At 56.8% G+C, this 11,487-nt stretch overlaps 1 pseudogene; it reads right to left on the bottom strand.

Moving 5' to 3' along the window:
- Positions 1-4,912: 4,912 nt before the first annotated feature.
- LOC112548387 lies at positions 4,913-7,029 on the bottom strand (annotated as a pseudogene).
- Positions 7,030-11,487: the final 4,458 nt, after the last annotated feature.

The raw sequence follows: 11,487 nt of genomic DNA, 5'->3' as shown, positions 1-11,487 counted from the left end.
GGGGGTCGGACTCGATGATCTATTGAGGTCCCTTCCGACCCTAACATCTATGAATCTATGAAAGCAAAACTCATGTCACCCCTATGTGTTACAACACAGGGGAATGAAGCTGGGAGGGATGGTAGCCTCTGCTGAGGCCAAAAAGCCTGCCAAGTTTCAAGGTGATAGGTGCAGGGGTTTGGGGGGAACTGCACCCCAAATTCTTGAAAGCAAAACTCATGTCACGTCTGTGAGTTACAACACAGGAAGCTGAAAACTGCAGGGGTGGTGGCCCCTGGTAAGGCCACAAGACCTGCCAAGTTTCAAGAAGATCAGTGCAGGGGGTTGCAGGGAACTGCCCCTCAAGCTGCTTAAAGGGAAAACTCGTGACATAGGTGACACTGCGTGTGTTAAGACGCAGCAGGGTGACAGCTGCAGGGATGCTAGCCCCTGCTGTGGCCACAAAGCCTGTCAGCTGTCAAGGAGATGGGTGCAGGGAGGTTCTGGGGCCCTGCACCTCTGGCTGCTGGCAGGCAAAACTCGTGACATGGGTGCTTGTGCAACTGTCTCTGTCTTGGGGGGAACTACTGCAGGCCTGGCTGCTAACCTACTGTGTTACCAGTTCCCAATCAATCATGATTCACTCAGGGAGCAGCTCAATACACAGTACCGAGCTAATGTAACCAGTTCATTAGCAACAATTAACTGCTACAAAGTCCCACACTAAAGAGAGGAAATAATCAATACAGACAATCAACTGCCCCAAAACAGAGACAGTCAGTTGCACAAGGTGGCCCCGGATAGGATCTCTGGCATCCGAAGCGCTCGATTGAATAGCTGTCTACTCGCACAGGCCTAGCTATTACCCTTTCTTGGCATTCTCCAACTCACGACAGCACAGCTCCGATGCCCACATCACGTGCATCCATAATCAACATGAAAGGTTACTAAGGGCCAGGATATGCTAGAATAGGGAATGGCATAAACCTTTGCTTGATCTCCTAGAAGGCATCTCCTCAGTCATTCAAATTAACTTTACCTTATTGGACAGTTTATGCAAAGGGCTTGCAATGGCAGCAAGACCCACCACAAATCTCCTGTAGTAGGAGGCCAGTCCCAAAACGCTGCTCCACTCTTTCACATTTCAGGGTATTGGCCAGGTCTAATTGGTCTCCACTTTCTCTGGGTCTCAGCCTAACCCCTCTGTGGAGATTGCATGCCCTGAAAAGTTCACTTCCCTGCAGAACAGCTGACACTTGGCAGGTTTAATCTTCAGATTGGCCTCCTTCAGCCTCTGAAGCACAGCTTTCAGTTTCTGCAGGTGCTCCTGAAATGTTCAGCCTCTCATGATGATATCATCCAGGTAGACCAAGCAGGAGGTCCCTTGTAAATCTACAAATACGATATCCATCAGTCTCTGAAATGTACCAGGTGCATTGCACAACCCGAAAGGCATAATGTTAAACTCAACAATCGTAGAATCATAAAAAGACCCTTCTTAGTACGATCTTAGATCTGTCCTCCGATTGCACTTCCACCTGCCAGTACCCACTAGTCAGGTCACGGGCAGACAACCATTGGGCTCTGACCAGATGGTCCAGCATATCACAGAGGCCATGGAATGGGGTTGGCCACCCGGGCCATGGCCCAACCAACGTTTAGCACGGCAATTCAATCACAGACCCGCTCCCTGGCTGCCTCCTTCCCTCCCTCACACGCACAGTGGCAGCTGCGCTCCACCCTCCTGCAGCCCCGCCAGAAGGGAGGAGTGACAGCCCCCTGCAGCCAATGCACCAGGCCCTGCTCCAGTGCATTGGCACATTGGCTGCAGGGGGGTGTCCCTTTTCCCTCCCGTTGGGGCTGCAGGTGGCAGAGTGCGGCTGCTGCTGTGCTTGTGAGGGAGGGAGGCAAGGAGCAGGGCTGTGTTTGAATAGCCATGCTAAACGGTGGTCGGGCCATGGCCCGGGTTGCCCACCCTGTTTCGCAGCCTCTGGCATATCATCAATGCGAGGCAAGGGGTAGGCATCTTTAACAATAACATCATTCAGTTTACGGTAATCCACACAAACTCACACATTGCCACCTTTCTTATTGACTAGCAGCACAGGGACATGCCATGGGCTGGCAGAGGGCCTGATAATGCCCCTTTCCTCCATCTCTTGTAGTTAGTTCTCTTTGGAAATGAATGGGTACCCTTTGTGGCCCCTGTTTGTCAGGTCTGGCATTGCCTGTGTTGATCCAGTGCTTTGTTAGGCCTGTCCGGCTCAGATCCTGGTCCCCCAGGCTGAATGCACTGGCGTACTTCAGTAGCAACTCTTGCACTGCCCCTACTTGCTCTGGCTCCACGCCACGATGACCTAACTTGAACTTGCTGCGCCTGGGACAGCACTGTTTTTTTCCAGCGGGGGCTGCATCACGCTGCACTCGGGATGGGTGGTAGCAGCACCGGGAGGAGTTTACAGGGGGGGCTGCAGCCACTGCAAAATACAGGATAACCCCAGCTGCCCTCTCAGTGCCTCTGCTGCCTGCCCCGAGTACAGCGCGGCCCAGCCCCCACCAGGAAGAGCCTGGCGCAGCCCCAGCCCCAGCTCACAGGTGTGGGAGCACGTGCCCCACATGTCCCCACCCATGCAACCTCCTGCGGGCCCCGGGGTGTATCGGCAGTGAACGGGCCCTTCTCCCCTGCCTGCTTGTTTCCCTGCCTGAATTAACACCTTCTGTCTGGGCAGTCAGGTCACAGCCCCCACACTGCCAGCACCCCCGCTGTCTCGTGGCGTAACCCCGGCCGCCGTGGGCCAGGCTCCCAGCACCCGCTGCTGCAAGCCCCTCAGCATTGCTCCCCTGCCAGAGCTGGAGGGACCCAGGCGACAGGCTGCCCTCGCCCCTTCCCTGAACCAGACAAGCCTTTTGGAGCCCCCGACTGAGCTGGGCACCTGGCAGCCGTCACTGCCCCTCCAACCAGGGCACTGGGTTACGATGGCAACCTAGTTGTCCAGGGAGTGAGCACCTGGCGGCCATATTGGGATGCCCCATTGGCCTCCTGCCAACCAGGTTGTCTGGGGCTTGCGTGCGTGGTGGCCATTTTGGGCACCGTGCTTACCTCATGGCATCCAGGTTGTCCAGAGTTTGAGCACACGGCTGCATTTAGGGACACCATTGTGGGGGTCATGCCAATGAGGTTGTCCGTGGTTTGGGCACACGGTTGTTTTCAGACATACTCTTGGCCTCATGCCAAGCAGGTCAGTCAGGGCGTGGGCCTGTGACAGCCATATTGTGGACACCATATTGGTGTCAAGCCAAGCAGGTCGTCCAAGGATTTGGCACATGACAGCTATATTGGGGACACCATATTTGCCTCATGCCAGCCAGGTTGTCTGGGGTTTGGGCGCAATGGCAGCTATTTTTGGTGCTCTATTTACCTCATGCCAACCCAGTTGTCCATGTTTTGGGCACATGGCAGCCATTTTGGAACGCCATCCTGGCCTCATGCCAACCTGCTCATTCAGGACGTGGGCCCGTGGCGGCCGTATCATGGACGCAGTGTTGGTCTCAAGCCTACTAGGTGATTTGTAGCTGGACCTGCGGCAGCCATGTTTGAATGTCACCTTAGCGCCATGGTAACCCAGCCATGGTCACGTGGGAGCCACGTTGATTACTGCTAATAATAATGAAATGTAATGATTACAACTGTCTAATGCATTTTATTTGTATTGTATTCATTAGTATCGTTTCTGTTGTTGTTGTTGTTATGGTGGTGGTGGTGGTTTTATTCTCATTATTGGTCTTGTTTTGTTGTTGTTATTAATGCTAATAGCAACAACAACACTGATGATACCAATTAAACCAGAGCAACAGTAGCAATGACAGTAATTATATTTTATCCCCTGGGATCTGTTCATTAGAAATGACCCATCAATCAAGTACATGATGACTTTTGGAACAAACTTCAGGCTCCTGATTGATTGATTGATTGACAATTGCTCAGTTGACAACCTGACACACGTATTCAGAGCACAAGACTCGCTTTCTCCCAGCCGCCTACAGAGGAACAGCAATATTTCTTTTGAATTTTTAGGAACGATCGTTCCCTGCAGAATCCAGGTCACTCCATGAGTGCTGGTAATTAATTATTTGACCTATAGGAGACATGATGGGCTTTGTCCAGAGCCCGGATTCAGGGGGAATGAGATACCAGGGATATGAGAGGTACGTCCAGCGCCTTGCACCGGGTTTGGGGTTGGAAGGCCCTGATCCTTATCCCAACTAATCAGGTGACCCATTGCTCTGGCAGGGATATGGGCCTAGAGATCCACTGGATTTCCAGAGATTCCCCAGCCATAATCCCCTCTGCTGCTTGCAAGGGGGCTCCCAAAGGGGATGTGCACTACAGTGCCAACAAGAGGGGCTACTAGCAAATGAGGAACTCCCATGGGCAGGAGGAGGTCCTCCAAGGGCACGACCCCCCTGACACCTCTGCACGTGCACCCCCTCCCCCATGATGGGCACAGGGGTTCACTAGCAGGGGGAGGGGGTTGATATTGGCCTGCTAATGAGGAAATGGGTCGTTAGGGGGAAGGACCTGGCCCCAGGAAACTGGCATGGCAGGATGACAGTGTTTATGGGGCAGGGAGTCAGAGTTGCCCCTACCAGGGAGTATTTCAAAGGCTCTGTTGCTCTGAGGGCCAAGATGGAGGGGAGGGGGGCATATTATTTGGAGGTTGTGGTGGTTGCTGCCCCCTTTTGGCCACTTCAGAGACTTTGGGCCATGCAGAGGGGGAGGGGTTTTCAGGGCGGGGGGGGGGGAATGGGGTCACGGGATTTAGAGCTCAGATACCTGGGTTCTGTGAGTGTGCCCCGGACACCTGGGTCCCCCTGGATGTTGGACAGGCTCCATCGGGCCCCAGCCCAGACACCTGGGTTCCCTGCTCCCCTCTTAGCTCCAGGCACCCCCAGCAGCAGCAGTGCCAGGGGCAGCAGGGGGGTGGGCACGTGACGCTGGCAGGGGGGCTTCATAGTTGCAGTGGTTCCCGGAGCAGCAGTGGACCTTGCGTTCAAAGGGCAGCAGCAGGCGGCCCAGCGGCTGCAGAGGGCCACAGAGGTTGTGGGTGCCGCAGCCATGGAGAAGGATTGCAGGCTTGTTCCAGTCTTGGGGGCAGAGAGAGGGGTGAGTGCAGGGCCCTGGGAGCCAGGACACAAGGGTCTCTTGGCAGGAAAGGGTGACCTGGTGGTGGGGGGGGGGGGGGCTCACCTGTGCTCCGGACTTTCACACACTGGTCCATGGCCCCTGTACAGCTCGTGGTCGGCATCTGCCGACGGTTGCACTCACCTGCCCCTGTGTCCCGGCAGGTGTAACAGAGCTTCCCATTGGGCTTCCCCCGGGGCACCTCTGTGTGGGGAGCGTGGGTGGCCAGTCAGGAAACCCGGGGGTCTGGGCTCCCTGCCCCCTTGGCTCTCGGCCCCCATCCCGGAGAACCCAGGCATCCGGGCTCCCAACTCTCCTGCTCTCACCCCCCAGCCCCCACTGCCTGCCCAGGGACCCCAGGCATCCGGGCAGCGTTACCAGCAAAAGAGCCATTGTTGCAGCCGGCCCCGCGGCAGCGCTGCACGTGCACGTCGGCCAGGTCAGGCCCCGCAGCCATGGCCAGCAGCTCTTCAGAGGGCCCTCGCCACCCGCATGCCTTGTACATGGTGTCTCCCTTCTCCCCTGCCAGGATATAGGGATAGTGAGGCCACAGGGAAACTGAGGCACAGGCAGGGGGTTGGGAGAGGGCTATGCTGGTGTGGGGCATCCTGGGGAACCCAGACATCCTGGTGTCCACCTCCTCAGCTCTCACCCCTGCCCCACTCCCCCCATCAGAGGACCTGGGCATCCGGGCTCTGAACCCAGCCACTGTGGTTTTAAGCCAGCACCAGGCTTTCTACCTGCCAGGGCTGTGGGGAACCCAGGCAGCCGGGGTCCCCCACCCCGTGCAAGGAAGGAACCCAGAACCACTCCCCACCCTCTGCCAGGAGGAGCCCAGGTGTCCGGGCCTTACCAGGCAGCAGGCACCGGGAGATCTGCACACACTGGCCCTGGGGGTCGCCACAGGTGACAGTCAGGGAGTTGGGTCCACAGGTGGTAGCAGATCCCACGCAGCTCTGACACGGGGGACCCAAGGCAAAGCTTGGCAGGCCTGTGGGGGCACAGGGATGGGTCGTGGCTGGCTCTGGGGGCTATCAGGCTGGGTACAATGGGGACAGGAGCTGCACCTGGATGTAGAGGGCATCGGGCTGGGGGTTACAGGGCCGAGATGCAGCTGGCTTTGGAGGGGATGGGGATGGATGCAATGTAGGAGGAGCTGCAGCTGGCTCTGGGGGAGTGGAGGGCTGGGTGTAAATGGGCCGGAAAGTGGCTGGTTCTGGGGAGGGCCATACGTACTCATGTCGATCGCTTTGCACAGGTCTGTGAAGCAGCAGGTGCTGGTTACGCTGAATCCTGCCTCAGTGTCTGAAGGAAGCACCTCACATTTCCTACAGCCAACCCGCAGGGCATTTTCCATGACTGCGGGAGTGGGGCAGGGAAGAAGGTCAGAGGTGAGCCCAAAACCCAGGTGTCCGAGGCCTGGAGCCGATGGCCAGGTACCCCAGAAGGAACTCTTTAACTGACTGGGACAACCCAGCAGGCCTCCTAGAGAACCCAGGCATCCGGGCTCCCAGCCGCCCCTGCTCTCACCCTCCAGCCCTCACTCACTCCCCTCCCAGGCAACCCAGGGGTCCAGGCCCCCCTTCCCCAGCTCCCGGGGTCTCACCTGAAGTCAGTCTCAGCTGCTGCACCACGCAGGCGTTCTGTCCCGGCACGCACGTCTCCACTTTGCCCTTGCAGTTCCCCTGCCAGGGCAGGCATTTCGGGCAGCGCAGGCCAGAGGCTGTGGGGAGATGCAGGTGATTTTTGGGGTGCACAACTGGGTGTAGCAGGGACAGGAGCTGCGGCTGGCTCTAGGGGGGAGGCAGGGCCCGCTCATCGGTGACCAGCAACCCGAGGAGCATGACCATGTATAGCGTGGGGGTCATGGCTCTGATGTGCCCTCAGTACTGGTCTGTGCTGGGAAGGGCACCCCTTGCCTGTTATATGGGCACTGGGAGGGGCTGAGGGGAGGGGGAGGTACTAAGGGCACCGGGTGCCTCGGTTTGCATCCGGAAGGAACCCAGGCACCGGGCTCCTGCCCAGCCCCTGTTCTAAGACACCAGACCCTACTTCCTGGAGATCCCAGGTGTCGGGGCTCCTGGTCCCTGCTGCTTTCACCCACGAGCCTCCAATCCCTGCCAGAGAACCAGGCGTCCAGGCCCCCAGCCCTTCTACTAGCATCCGCCACCCCAGCGGCACAGCCAGTAGGGGCAGGAGCGGCTCTGTACTTACCCCGGGGCCAGAGCAGACATGGGGACAGTCCCTGTCAGAGCAGGGAGACAACCCAGGTGTCTGGGTGGGGAGGAAGCTGTGCATTTCCCAGTTTGCACCATGACCCTGTACTGGGCATCGCGCTGAAGGGCTGTAGACCATATATTGGCCTGTCACCCAGCCCTGGGATGTGGCTGGCTCTGGAGGGCACCAGGCTGGGTGTAATGGGGACAGGAGCTGCGGCTGACTCTGGGGTGGAGCAGTGGGGTGTTTACCCAGCGACAAGCATTGCCATTGCATCCCTGCAGTTGGGGCTCAGGTTCATTAATTGGACAATTAGCAAGCAGAAGTGTCGTAAGTGAAAGTTCCTGCCCCCCACCCCCCACACCCACCCACACACTCACATCTCAGTTGAGGCCCCTGTGACGTGTGTCCTACCTGAAACAGGGGTGACAACCCCAGGATGGGAGTTGTCCCAGAATGCAAAACCCCCCGTCCATTCTGGAGAGGGGAGGAACCCCGGGTGTCCTGGCTGCCCACACCCCTTCCCTGGAGCCAGCACCCCTCTTGGTACCCCCCTTGGGGTGGGCACCCAGCAGCCATTGTGGGGCACCATCTCGGCTTCACGGTGACCAGGGCACACAGGTAGTGAGCCCTGGTGCCTCCAGGTGTACCCTAGCAGGGCCCTGGCACACCTGTTCCCAGGTACAAGGCAGGCAGTTGGTGCAGGGGTGCTCTGTGCCCTGCCCTGGCCTGAGCCCCTGTTGCCCTTTCCTTGTCCAGCTTTTCGACTCCTTCTACCCATGGTGGACAAAGACATAGCAGTGGGGTGGAAGAACAACCTCAGGTGTGTGAGTGCTTGCCAGGATGAGAGAAGGGAGAACCCATGTGTCCAGGCCCCCAGTCCCCCCAGTGTAATCCCACATCCCCTCCCAAAGCAAGGAAAAAACCCAAGCATCTGGGCTTTGTTTCCTGGTGCAATCTCCAAGCATGCCACAGGGCAGGAAGCCGGGGTGGGTGACTCATGCTGGGCTAATGCCCGTTAGCTCAGGAAAAGCCCAAGAAAACCGGGGGGGGAGGCACCACACAGACAGCCAGGGCTGCCCTAGACGGGCACCAAGGTCACAGCTCCCACCCCTGGATTCCTGGGTCCCAGGCCCAGCTCTTGTGTCTCAGTTTCTCCAGCTGGGGGAGGCTGATCTCAGGGGTTCATACACGGGACCAGGGTGGAGGGGAGGAAGCTGGGCACCAGAGAGGGGACAGCAGTGGGGGCCAACACACCAAGCTGATGAAAAAGAGAAAAGAAAACCTCCCCAGTCCCAGGTCCATCTGCCTTGTCCAAAGCAAGGCAGGTGTTGCATTCAGGGGCGGGTGGTATGTGAACGATTACAGCTGGGGCCACCTGTGACCCAACGCTCTGTTTCAAGGGGGAAAGAAAAACCCTTGTAATACAAGTACAACAAATAGATCAGTTTAATTCAGGAATAGTAGCAATTGTTGTGTCCAAGGATGACAGATGAGGATCAAAGCAAACATGACACACAGTGCCATATAGAGGCCCCTATATGGCCCCTTTGTAATATAAAGGCCCCCTACACATTACATGTATTACCCATGGACTGGTGAACGGTGCAGTTAATTTAGACTGGCTACCTGCAAAGTAAGGATCACACTCTAAAGTGGCTGTCCAGCTATAAAAAGAGCCACCTGGATCCACAGTTAGTGCTTGAAAATGTGTAACAACTTGACAGCTGTTTTTATCCAGCTTGGATTTGAACATGGGGCAGGGCCCTTAGTAGTGCAGGCCATTAATACAGGCTGGGGAAGACCTGAAAGTAGGTATACAGACCTACTTTCCCTTCAGTGGACTTCCCCCACTCAGTCACACGGAGGCAGCCCACTCCTGCCCCGTGGCTGAGTCTTGCTCCCGTCTGGGCCCATCCCACTGCCCTGCAGGGCACTGCTCCTGGCTGTCCCATGCAGCCAGGCAGATGCTGAGGGCCCACTGGGCCAGGCCAGGCTGGGAGCACCACGCCATGTCTCTGCGGGTGGGGGGCAGCACTAGGAGTGGGAGCTGGGGGGTGGAGGGGCAAGATGAATTTTGGGGGGCTACAGCAAAGGCGCAGTGCAGCATTCCTGGCCCAACCGGCCTGGCCCCAACAGCCCCACCTGCCAGGTGGGGCACGGCTCTCCCGTCCTGCCTCCCACCCTGCAGGCCCCTCCCCATAGCCCCATTGCTGGAGTGACCCCGCTTCCAGCTCCCAGAGGACAAAATGTGAAAGTCGCAGTTTTAAACTTGGTGCCAAAACCGGGTGCAGGGTTCAAAACTACAGCATTCACTTCCCCACTGATGAGGATCCAGCTGAAACACTTGGGCCTGCACAGCCAATCGCCACCCTCCCTCTCAGCAGCACATGCACAGTTCAGAGCATTACAGACACGCAGACAAGCTAAGCCTTTTATTAAATTAAAATTATTATATTAGAATGGTGGTGTTTTCATAGATTCAAAGATTGTTAGGGGCTGGAAGGGACCTTGTAGATCATCGGGTCCAGTCCCCCTGCACTAGGCAGGAAAAGACAACTGGGATCAAGTGACCCTACCAAGGTAACTGTCCAGTCTCCTTTTGAAGCTTTCCAGGATAGGTGATTGCACCACCTCTGGAAGGAGTTTATTCCACAGTCTGGACAGCCTGACTGTGTCAGGAGTTTTTCCTGGAATTGAGCCTGAAGCAGCCTTCCAGGAGTTTTTATCCATTGGTCCTGGTCTTCCCCAGCAGTGCCCTGGTGAACAGCTGTTCACCGAGTTCTTGATGTACTCCCCTGATGTAGCGGTAAGCCGCTATCAAGTCCCCTCTCAGCCTTCTCTTCTGTAGGCTGAAGAGGCCCAAGTCCCTCAACCCCCCCTCGTATGGCTTGTCTTGCAAGTCCCTGATCATATGGGTGGCTCTTCCCTGGACTCTCAAGTTTTTCCATGTCTTTGTTGAAGTACGGTACCCAGAACTGGATGCAGTTCTGGCAGCTGCGGTCTCACCAGTGCAGACTACAGTGGGAGTATCACTTCCTTAGTTTTGCATGAGATGCAAGGTTGCTCCGGTGGGGGCAGGATGGAGGTTGAGGTGGGTGCTGCCCCCTTGTGGCGCTGGACAAACTGTTGTAGCGAGGGCATAGTTTTGTCATGCAGAGCTCTGAGCAGGGCAGAGGGCTGCTGCCGGAGGAGGCGCACCCCCATGGGAAGGGGAGACACACATGCCCCACGTCCCCATCAAAGGCTCATAGCAGGAACACCCCTGCACCCGATAGTGGGGAACAACAGGAGTGGAGTATCTGCCATGCACCATTTGAAGTAGCAGCTAAGGTGAATGGATGGCATGAGGTTGGCTCACTGGGCTTCCTTGGTCTTCTATGCGCCAGGAAGACCGCAGCAGTCTACCGTGGCCTCAGCCGGGAAACCAAGCAGGACAGCAAGCACCTCATGGAGGCCCACGGGGAAGCTTTCGCACCAGCGGCAGACTCTGACTGGGCTGGGCTGGGGTTCAGTACACTGGTCAGGGCACCCAACGAATTGGGCCAGGAGCCCACAACCCGGAGTTGGAGCTGGCAGGGTGGATGGGCCCTAGGTGCCAGAGATGCCGAGGCCAGAGCACATAGATTCATAGATTCATAGATGTTAGGGTTGGAAGGGACCTCAATAGATCATCGAGTCCGACCCCCTGCATAGGCAGGAAGAGTGCTGGGTCTAGGTGACCCCAACTAAATACTCATCTAACTTCCTCTTGAAGACCCCCAGGGGAGGGGAGAGCACCACCTCCCTTGGGAGCCCGTTCCAGACCTTGGCCACTCGAACTGTGAAGAAGTTCTTCCTAATGTCCAGTCTAAATCTGCTCTCTGCTAGCTTGTGGCTATTATTTCTTGTAACCCCCGGGGGCGCCTTGGTGAACAATGTCATAACCCAAAGGTATGATTTTGTGTGTGCTTCGGCACTAGAATTATCCCTGCCAAATTACAGCTTCGTTGCACGGTAGAGTTTTCTGCTGCAGAGGAAAACTCCGGTGCAAGGACGAGTTTCCCGCCTATTTGTGGTTTCCTTTGCAGGGTGCATTGCTCAAGTTGCAAGAGAAATGCACGGTGCAA

Source organism: Alligator sinensis, unplaced genomic scaffold (genome assembly GCF_000455745.1).
Source record: "Alligator sinensis unplaced genomic scaffold, ASM45574v1 scaffold1740_1, whole genome shotgun sequence".
NCBI lineage: Eukaryota > Metazoa > Chordata > Crocodylia > Alligatoridae > Alligator > Alligator sinensis.
This window is presented reverse-complemented; position numbering and strand designations above follow the sequence as displayed.